Source organism: Pinus tabuliformis, chromosome 6 (genome assembly GCF_031772625.1).
Source record: "Pinus tabuliformis cultivar Carrire ecotype Pingquan chromosome 6, CPIR1, whole genome shotgun sequence".
In the NCBI taxonomy this organism is placed as follows: Eukaryota; Viridiplantae; Streptophyta; class Pinopsida; order Pinales; family Pinaceae; genus Pinus; species Pinus tabuliformis.
This window is the reverse complement of record NC_142292.1, coordinates 1,075,246,690-1,075,258,885: the sequence shown is the minus strand read 5'-3', so window position 1 is coordinate 1,075,258,885 and position 12,196 is coordinate 1,075,246,690.

Here is a 12,196-nt window from a genome sequence, read left to right as displayed (position 1 = left end):
CAGGAAGTCCAAAATCCACTGCCACAGTCAAACTACGTCCAATGTCCAATGTTATAATCCTACACCACTTTTCCTCTCAGCAAACAGTCACTGACTCATTGTTCTAGGGCGCACTTCCAATGTGCATTTGATTCCATCTAACAATGCTAATGACAAAAATAAATATATCCTCGACCTTCCCTTCTCTACTACACAGTCCCTCGAGCAATTTGATAACCGCTTATGTGTAGTCAATCACCTTCCAAGTTCCCTGACATCCCCTATCACGGGTGATCCATCCCTAAGAAAGGCTTCCTCGCATCGTAAATTCAAACAAATGAGGCATACACCTACCTCAAACCATCATATTGGTCATAGCATGCTCATGGAAATAAATGGACACTATTGGGTACTAGTGTCCCATAATGGCCCTGCTCCTGAAGTGCTTTACCAACATATTGTTGCATGTTCCAATTCCTTTTGTTGTTGCTGCTAATTCTTGCAATCGATTTCAACCAACCAACCAGGAATTTTTGTGCTTCCTGTACCAAACACATAACTTCCATTAGATTTAAAATAAGTTGAAATAACTTCAAATCATACCCCATTAGAGCTTGTCAATAAGGTACACTTGCAATCTAGTTTACTTCCTACCATAACAGGTCAAACTAGCATCTTTGACCAAATCATCATGTATAAACATATTGCATTAGGTTAGCTCAAAACGCAACCATCATAGATCAAAATCATAAATCACATGTAACCATCATAAACTAGAATCATAATTCACACGTATAATCAAATTGAAATAAAATACTGATACTTAAACTTTAATCAATCCTTAGCTTATACCTTTGTCTTTATTCCTTACACACTCTAGATTGGTTTCCACACCCGACAAACACCCAGTGCCTTCTCCTCAACCATGTGCACATACACATAGTGTGTATCACACGCATACAACCACACATGACATACAACGCATACACCTACACCCAATGTACAACACAACACAATACATACACCTACATCTCATGTACACCACAACACAATACATACACCTACACCTGATGTACAACACAATACATATACGTACATAGAGTGCAACAGAATGAATACACATGTCATGATTCCACGACTACACCATGCACATACATAATACCGCATGTACATAACACAACATGTACAACATGCACATAATACCACATGTACACCAGTACCACATGTACAACATGTACACAATACCACCTATACACAACATCACCTGCATAACATGTAGACAACATCACATGTACATGGCACCACTTGTACAACATGTACACAATGGCACATGTACATTGTACCACCTGTATAATGTGTACATAATGCTAGACATGCATAGCACCACATGTACGACATGTACACGACACCACATGTACGTAGTACCATATGCATGGCATTTACAGAACACCATATGTACAACATGTACACAACACCACATGCTCACAACACCACTTGTACAACCATGCACACAACACCATATGTACATAGCACCACATGTACAACATGCACAAAACACCACATGTGCATAGCACTGCATATCCAACATGTACATAACATCATCTGTACATAACACTGCATATCCAACATGCGCACAAAACCATATGCACACAACGCCACATATCCAACATGTACATAGTACCATCTATGCCCAACACTGCATATGCCAAATTCACACAACACTATCTATACCACTCTGTGCATAACATTGCATAAAAACATGTACACACACTATATATACACAACACCACATGCACACAACATCACACATGAAACATGTATAACATATACAATATATGCACAACAGTAGTACCACACATCTAAAACCACATTGTCTCTACCAAGCAACCTTGCTTCCAGCATCTCTCTACCACCATTCTTTTCCTAGCATGTTGTACATCACGTTGTTTTCATTTCATTGATGTATCTATCAGCATTAGCCTGTCCATAACATAAACATAGACATAGTATAATCATATAATATCAATTCATATTCACAAGATACTGACCTCAGAGATCTGTTAGGCTACTCTTCCCACTTGATTCCTCATGAACCAAGAATCTCTTCATGCCATTCACCTGCATAAGAAATCATTCCTCCACAAGAACGATTCCTGATGACCCTGTTAGATAGTGACATAGATACATAGATACATACATATATATAACATTAGCACAAAACAATCATGATCTCGTCAGAAAATGACATACCTACATACATACATGTATACATACATACATATATATATATATATATATATATATATATATATATATATATATATATATATATATATATATATATATATATATATATATATATATATATATATATATATATATGTCAACACAATCATGATCACAACATAATTACCAGATATCATAAGGTCAAGGTTAAGAGAACTTCCTTTATCCGTGCAATGCATGTACAACATCAAGAACAACAATTCCCAATGTAGTTAAGGCATTTGATGCCTCAAATCTATTTACTTTACCTTTCCTGATTACTTTTCTCATGACTGTCCCGCCATCGTCCATTTACACCAATGGACCCAACCAATCCAACTAGATGTTATACGCTTGCCTTTAGCCACCCTTATACATGCACTGATCTTCATCCATGCATTACATCACCTATTGGGTTTCATTCAACTCTCCTTGGGCTCCCTTAACTCTCCTCTTTCCCAACCAAATCACCAAACCCCAAACATAAAAGGAAAGACAAGAAACAAACAATAAGAAAACAATGGCAAACCAAAAATAATATGACACCACAACCAAAGTGGCATGGCCATGCACAAGAAACAAACAAAACTGCAATCAAGCACAAAAAATCACCAAAAGACCAAAATAACAAGACTAACAACAGAAACCATGACTCAATCCCCATGGCTGCTAATGCTTCCAAGGGAAATCTCAACCTGAGCCTTCTTCAAGATTCCATGGCAATTTCTTTTCCATACAATCCCTTGCATCATACTTCCTTCAACACATAACTGTGAGTGCTTAAATAAACATAAAAATACATTGGTTACCTTACCTTGTTGTGTCAAGAACGTTACTTGCAATTTAACACATCCACACCATCTCTCAAGGGACTCAAATTCCCTTGACAGACCCACATGTAACTAGAGACTAGCTAATATACCTATTAAATACAATTTCATGAATCTAGCACATATCCACATAATGTCAGACAATATTAAGGTTAAGAAGACTTCCTGTATTCCAAGCACTCATTCGTTTGGAATTAGGGTTTCCAAACATAGCCAAAATAATTCTTGCACAATTCCTTTCTTTAACCTTTTCCTTGCTGCAATTGAGTGTTCCAATGCATTATCACATCACCCAACTGTTAGTTATATAAACACATCAACTATTATGTTGTCATGCTAATACCAAGCATGTTTCCTGCCTTGTTTACACACGTCAAGCACATGTTCCAAATATCAAGACAATCATATCTATCAATTTAAAATCAATCTTTACCAAGACTAGCAATCATGTCATAATTCATATTCAACTCATAGTCACTAGACATAATACTACAACTGTCACCTATTACACTCAAGTACATGCCAGTTATCTCAACACATATGTGTTAGTACAATCATCTTAAACCAAGATCGTTCATTCAGGAAATATTACAGACACATACTCATATCATGCAAGTAATCAAACATTCAAACAACCGATAGGTGTCATAATAGACACCAACACTCAACACCAATTAAACAACATAATCAAACATTCAAGCACAAAGTAGATGACATAATCAAGCTCATACTTTAATGTATCTTAGGGGAGGCTATCTTGTCTGCACAATCAATCTAGATTAGCATGATATAACTTCACGACATATCAACTCAAAAATAAATAATGTCATGATATCCATAATAGTCACTAGCTAACATGTTCACATCATAAACTCATAAACATTTGTCATTTATGTATAGCAATCACATATGTATGATCAATCCAAATTACTACAACACAATGTCACTAATAAGTCGACTCATACGTGAATTTCATAACCCTAACCATCTTCATAGGCCAATCCAATTTAGCATGATACATATAACATCAAGATCTTAATGTCATAACCCTAATCATGAAGTTACTAGCATATAACAACAACAAGTTATATATCATGCTCATCAACAACATATAGCATAATCATCAAGTTATCTAACATAAAATAACAAGAGCAATGCATACATCCACAGGCTACTACCACTCATGACTATCTGACACATGTGCATATGACTACACTAATCAACTAGCATCTATCATGTATGTAACCATAACATTAATAGACATGTACATAAACCTAATGTATATAACCCTAATGCATATAACAATCCATTAACTAACATATCTGCATGCCCAACATCCAAACCTATATGATGACATGCTCTTGCCTTGAGGTCCAATGTTGCAACTTCACTTTAATGGTCTGCATCTCCTTCTCTATCTCAGCCAACAGATCAGCATCATAACAACCAACAACATCATGATGACCTAATTGCATACAATGACCTCACAATGCATGTTCGACCTACCATACATGCATAAAAAATGCATATACAACCATACACTCATGACGACACATCCCAAAACAACGCCCTCAACCTTCACATGGTGACATCACTACAACTATGATCAACGCCATGTAAATGCAACATGCACATGGACTACAAGCTTAAGCAACACATATTCAACTAACATGAATTCATGACCAACGCATAACCCATCCATTCTAAGGGATGAACCATACTTTGATACCAGTCTGTGGTATCAGATATGATCCAAAGAGAGCGCAACCCACTCTGATACCACTTTATAACCCCCTCCTCCCATATCTACCCAAGTAACTAGCCAATTGAGTTAAACATGTGACGAGAGGCTACTATGATATGAGTCAACCTCTTAGATATCCTTAAGGAAGTGGAATCGACAGAAACCCATCAAACATACCTTCCACATCAGTAACAAAACTCCCGGGAGCCATCCCAACCACTCAAGTATCCTGCCCCTGTGTCCCACTGTGTTTTTAAGATATTAAACCTCTGGATGCTCCCATGCTATTGGCATTCTAGCATCCAGAGAGCTTTGGATGCTCCCACAATCTTGCATGCCTGCATTTAGGGACTATTTCCAGTAGACCTGTGCCAAAGTCCGCAGGATTTAAGGCATGTTTCAAGCCCAGAATTCCGGCCATTTCCCAGAAATTGTTGTAACTTAAGGGATCCATTAAACACATGATGACAAGACTAATAAACCAAAAACTAACTCAAAGACTAGGCCTGACCATCCCCAACCGGGACTAACTTTTTGTCAAACACTTAGCATCAATGCAATCCGCAGGTCTAGGATACAAGACAGAGCATGAATGATTAAAAAATCTTAGGATACATGACAAGAAGGATCACCACCTTCTCCCTTGAACTATTATGACATCAATTAGGTATTGCATCCATCATTTTAAAAATTACAAGTAAATACATGAAATAACCATGACATGAACCAGTCACTTAACCATGCTTATAACCAGCATAAAACCATGAAAATAACAGTGAGATAATAGCCATTAAATCCACATATAAATAAGTACAAAAGAAAGAGATCTTAGCTTTTATTAAACATAGGCAAATACGACCAAGTTCAAGACTTCCACGTAACACCTGACCGTAGACATGGATGAACCAAATCTTTCTTTGAGTCAGTCATCCTCGTGCCATATTCCAAGAATGAATGTGGAATCTCAGGGAAAACCCAATCTAAAAACAACCAAGGGAATCCAGAAGTTAAACCACCTCCACCCTCACCAAACCGTGATCACACCAAAACCGTTGCTCCGATCACAAAACTGAACTGAACTTGGAATGCCATCTGGAATCCATCACTATCCTTGAGTAATTTTCCATCTCCTTGTCTCTCAGGCTTTACCACAATCCAATCCCCGTTCACTAGGCCCTAAATTGAGACACCAACCTCTCAGGTAATCCACACCAGATCACTAGGCCCTAAACCGAGACTCCAACCTTAGGCTTGACCGTGTATCTTGCCAAAACTTCAAGGGATTCCTAGGTCTTTGGGAAAGAACCTTGATACCACCTCCACCCCGGATTCCGAAATCCATCCGGCAATTCCAAAGCTCAAACTGAGATCAACATCACAACACACCATGGCATCCAGAAAAAAGCAAGGCTAGGCTGAAACCCATTGTCATAACCCAACAAAACAATACCACTGACAGCAAGAGAACCATACATGAACATGAAAAGCCATGCATGTCAAAGCCAGCTAGGAAATCAGACATGCAATATGTTATCTACAAGTATTCATGTTGAAGCTGCTTGATCCTACTCTTCCTTGATTGATCCTTGCTTTCTTCCCTTTCCCTTTGCTTGATTTTCCTTCCTTGCTCCAAAGCTAGAGTGCTCCAAGAAAATTCTAAGTGTCCAAGAGTGAGAGAGAGAGAGAGAGAGAGAATATTGAGAGAGCTCCAAAACTAAAATGACCAAGATTGCCAACTGATCCTCATAAGCCTTTTTATCAATGAGGCCTCTATTTTCTTCAATTTCCATTATTTTCCTTCATTTTCCTCCTCACATGCAACCTGTGACCTTTCACCTCCATTTTCTCATATTTTTCTTTGTTTTCATAAAAAATGTGCCAAGAATTCCTTTTGCCTCTTTAATGCCTTTACCTTTGCCTCTGCCTTTCCTTTGCCAATTTCCTTTAGCCATAAACACATTCAATGATTCCCACTAGCATAACTTTGCCCAAAATTTAGCTTGGAATAAGTGTCCCTTAACCATGGTCTTATTTTATATTTATTAACTTTTATTACATGAAATTTTCACGAGGGTTGTTATACTTGAATTAACTCAGCTAGACTCCTATTTTTTAGGAATCAACTCAAGTAAAATGAACTTTAACTCATTAAATTGAATTGAGTGTTCTTAGCTGAGTGACAAGTATTATGTCACCTCAATTAACTCCTCCAACTTGTTTGTTGATGTGGAAATTCAAATTTTCTCAATTTTAATTAAGGAAAAAATAAAAATTGAGACTTTCTTGTTGCATTTTCATCAAAATGTGCATATATATATGAATTAGGTGTTGGACGATATTCATTTCGCGACCTTGAGAATCAAGGAATGTGTTGGTTTCAGGTAATTTGAGTTATATGGTTGGATATGGAAACCTCAACATATTTTTGAAAACATTACGAGTTAATAGAATAGGATTCTTCTATTGTAGAGCAAGCTTAATGGTTTTGGTCCTCGGACTGAATTGACCAGTGCATCAACAAACGATTTCCTTAAAATCAAAGACCTCAGGAAGACATGCAACATTATTCAATCCACTATTTCAAATCTTGTTATTTTGTTTCTCCTTTGGACTAAAATTCAAATACCACTAATAGAAAATCGACCAATGGAAGTTCCCATTATGTCATGCAAATGAATTAGTTGTATCCTCATAAATAACATCCTTATTTCTTTTACTTACAATATTTCTTATTTGTTCAATGCATTTAGATATACGTGACAGATCAATGAGACTTTACAAAAGTCTTAGTTGTATAAATTTTGATTTATGGTAACATTTAGTAACACATCCCTTCATCACATACCACATTCATTGGACCATGCAAGAATGATAATGAGAAGTTAATGACCCATGGCATGTCTTTAAGTGGTGTGCCAAGTGATAATTCACATAGTGCAATATCGACATCTTTTCACAATCAAGATTGAACTTTCTTAATGAGCTTCCAACTAGCCTCGAAAGGAGAAAGAAATTGATTTTTCACTAAGTACGGAGTATAAGTAGAGAATTCACTTTGATAGAGTATTATAGTCTGTCTTGTCCAAAACCTTCACATGTGTGGAGGAATAGATGTGTAGAGAAATGGGTTGTGCAGAGGAAATGGACAAGTGAATCTTCCACACACTTTACAAAATGGAGTAGTGTGTGGGTGAGTAGTGTCTAGAGCACGGAATGTGCAGCAGGCAGGGAGGTGAGCGAGTCACAAGATCATGAAAAATTTTTGCATCGTACTTTTGAAATTTGGGGTAAGGATAAGTGATACATCATGGTGATGATGATACACAAAAATAGAACAACAATAATAAGACGTCTCAGCGCATTGAAATTATTTGTAATGCTTTGGATGGACTTTTAGTACTATTAAGTGCACCGTTATTGTTTGTCAAGGTGCTAATATTGTATACACACTCAACACTCAAGTGATTATCATTTTTAATCACACTATTAAAAAAATTATTTTATAAATTTATTTTTCTATTACATAACCATTTTTTCAAAGTGTATACTTTTATATGTGAACCATGGTTATTAATTTATTTTTTATTGTCACTTGAGTTTAAGAAAAATAACATATTAGCCTTTTATTATAATAACGATTGTTGGTGTGTTTTACTTGTTAAGAATTGGGGCATTATTGCAAGTAAATTGCACCAGTATAAAAATCTCCACAAAAACTTTCAACTACCTACCTCAGCTAGAAACCTATGCAATAAACAAAGGCAAAATAAAATTTTTGGAGATGTTTTATAAAAACCTCTACTATAAACAAATAAGGGATAAAATTTTCAGGGAAGTTCCATTAAAACCTAGTAAAAGTGTTCTCCCTTTAGTGTCATTCTCAAGAAATTTCATTTACTTTTAGTTTAAATTTTTTTTTAGTGCTTTGTTTCCCTCCTTAAAATCCTTTAGCACGTTATTCATTATGCCCCAATATATCTATGTCTTCATTCAAATCAAAAGTATGCTCCTCTTTTCCCATGGGGCATATAATAGATGGTGATGGGGTGTATTGTTAAGACATTCTTTGATCCGAAGTTCATCCGTTAGGAACTCTATGGGCAAACATCTAACCATGTTAAATGTTGGTGTGACACAGATGACCCTAGTTTGCAGTTTCTCAAGCCAAATATTAAACATGCAATCATCACAAGACTCACATAATTTAACAAAATAAAAAGTATGGTACTCTTTATTTAGTGATGATAACCATCCAAATAACTTTTTCAAAAAAGTTGGTTCTTTTTTAGTTAAAACATTTTTTGATGTAATACCTATATAATAAAAAATTAAAAGTAATTTATATTGAATAATATTTTTCCGATTTCACATTCTATCTTTATTCTAGGCCAAAATGCTATAAAATTGATAGGGTTGCATGCAATAAACTTAAAGGAAATCAAATTCATAATCATAAGGAAGATAGAAGGTCATAATTATGGTGCTCAAAGGAAGTATATAGATGAATTGAGCAATTGGAAAATCTCTTATTACAATTGGATTATTTAAAAACAAAATCCTCAATACTCTTGGATTATGTAATTTAGTGTGTTGGGATTTTGCAATTTAGTGTATGTGTGTGCCTATATGTGTTTTGTGTGTATTTTTAAATAAAAATAAGTTTAGAAAAAATTTCATGATTAAAATATATTGCACATTCTCTTCCATTATTCTGGGCACATAAAAAAGGAAAAACTCAATTGTATTTGTAGGACAAAGTACAAATGTTTCCTTGTTATTTTTCATTCCAAAAATTTGAGTGTAGATACGAACCACAAGACATGGCAAATTAACTAAAACCTCCAATAATTCATGGAATTAAAACACCCATTAATTCACTTTACAATGTCATCTACTCATTATCAAGTTGTAACAATAAAGTAATTTCAAATCAAACTAATATCAATAACATTGGATCTAGGAGATGGTTATACATACCATATTGCAATTCCAAGCTACCCTACCATGCTTATATTATTGACACTAACCATTTTTATCTAAAAATTCAAGAAATTATCAATTTAAAGTGCCAAAAACCTCTAAACTAATCCTAATAGTAAGGGAGCAGAATGTGGATCATACCAAACAATGCATAAAAATCAAGTAAAATATGAAATCCTATTGTATAAAATTTATATCATTACATCAAGATAATAGTAGCAAAATGACACTCAAGTATGATAGCAAATACTTTCTTTACCTTAAAAAATAAATCTAGACACTCAAGATTCTTTACAAAATTACTTAAATTGGGTCTATTATCACAACTACAAAAACAAAAAAAGTTTTGAATGCAACAAACTATATTGCACAATCAACATGAATGTAACAACCCTATGTATGTAAACAAAAAAGTTGGATCACTTAGTTTGAGGTCAAAGGAATTGGAGTACATAAATATTTATTGAAAACCTTTCAAAATTTCATTACTTCCTCCGTGATCACTCATAACAAATATATTGTCCAAAAAGCTCGTAAATTTATAGTACACCAAACTTGGGCTATCAATATATAAACGCACTAAGTGAAGCATGTTTAGGAACTTTGTTAGCCTTAATTTTATCAAATATTTTACTAATAAAGAGTATCGATATGAATATAAATGAGATAAATGTAACCAAGCAAAAGGTCGACAGCCTAGAGAACTTTGAAGAATATTCTTATGATAGAAATTGTGCCAATATTCGTTGAAAATCGTAAGAGGCCTTCTGTTACCTGCGATGCCATATTGGACATTAGTTGTGACATCTCACGGATAAGACTGTATCAGAATCGATCAAGCCTCAACACAAAATGCGTGAAAGAAATATATGGAAGAATGTCCCATACTAATATTCATTCAGCTCCATAGAAATCGCAATACCCTAAAGCGGCTGGTCACGAGTCACAACCTAAAAAGTTGACAGAAGGGTTGGTGTACATCACAACCCCTAGCCGATGATTGAACTGCAATAGAGAGAGAATTACCGATAAATTAATTATGAAGAGCGGAACTAAAAGTTTCAATCGCTGAGATATCAAAATCTGGAATAAGGAAAATGACTATGCTATTAAAATCCAATCTCTCATGTCTCTCATCCTCTGGACAATAAGGTCACGGAAAGATACTCGATAATCCACAATGTATGGTACAAATTCTCGGGCTGGTTGTTGAAGGCACACGTCAGTTGTGGATGGCACATAATTAAAGGGGCTATTACCAATTTCCCAAGTAATTACATAGCCGACAGACAACATTATAATTCTTCACGTTTGGTGGAAAGGAGTTGTTGCCACAGGGAACCAATAAGATGTGTAAATAATAATAACAAAAACGCAAGCAGGGGCCAAGGCGGACAGGTTTTGACACAAGTGATGCAATTCCCGAGATTGTACCGTCAAGATTTGAAATGATGGAATTGAACATCGGTTAGTTAACGACAGCTAATTAATGTGGACACCGTAGCGTTCTTTGTATGTGAAAAGAGGTATGGCATTTGGATTACAATTGTGTAATGTGGACAGTTACTGATCCCCACCTTCTCCTGTCTTTGTATGTGAACACTGGACACGGCTCAAATTGGTCGCTGCACATGGCTGCAGGCTGGTGCACCTGATAGCGTTGGGGGAAATTAAAAACCACAGTGCTCTCATAAATTATTTGAGGCGTTAACATCTTGGGATTGTGAAAGGATTCGAGCCCTGTATAGTATTTGAAAAGGGAGAGGCGTTAGGGATAGAGACTCGAGAGCGGGTAGAGAGACTTTGAACTTGGAAGTTGGAAAGACGGAATATGGTATCTTCTGATAGCCCCCAACGCTGTGCAACTAATATATATAAGCGATTAATATGCGGGGTAATATAATATTAGAGATACTTTGAACTTGGAAGTTGGAAAGACGGAATATGATATCTTCTGATAGCCCCCAACGCTGTGCAACTAATATATATAATGCTATAGGGCGATTAATATGCGGGGTAATATAATATAAGCCATTTTTAAGATAATGTAATTGCTTAAATCCGACTAATAATATATATTACATCAGCGTTAATGACCCTTTAACATTATATATATTGGTTGCCGCACTGCTGCCGCTTGTACAAGCCATCCTGTTCGATGTTCCGTCTCTTCCTCCTCATAATGCATTGTACGGAGCTTCAAATTAGGCATTCAAAAATCATTCTAACAGTTAAATGAATGTTCAAATAATTCGGGTGGGACTTACGTGAATGGTCACCTCGGCGGCGCCCCGGATGAGGGGCCCCACATGCCGGGTGTCCGGCCTCCATCATATTCGAATCCAGGAAGATTGTTAGGGAAGTCAGGCATTTCAAGAAACGTCGTTATTGGGTGGAC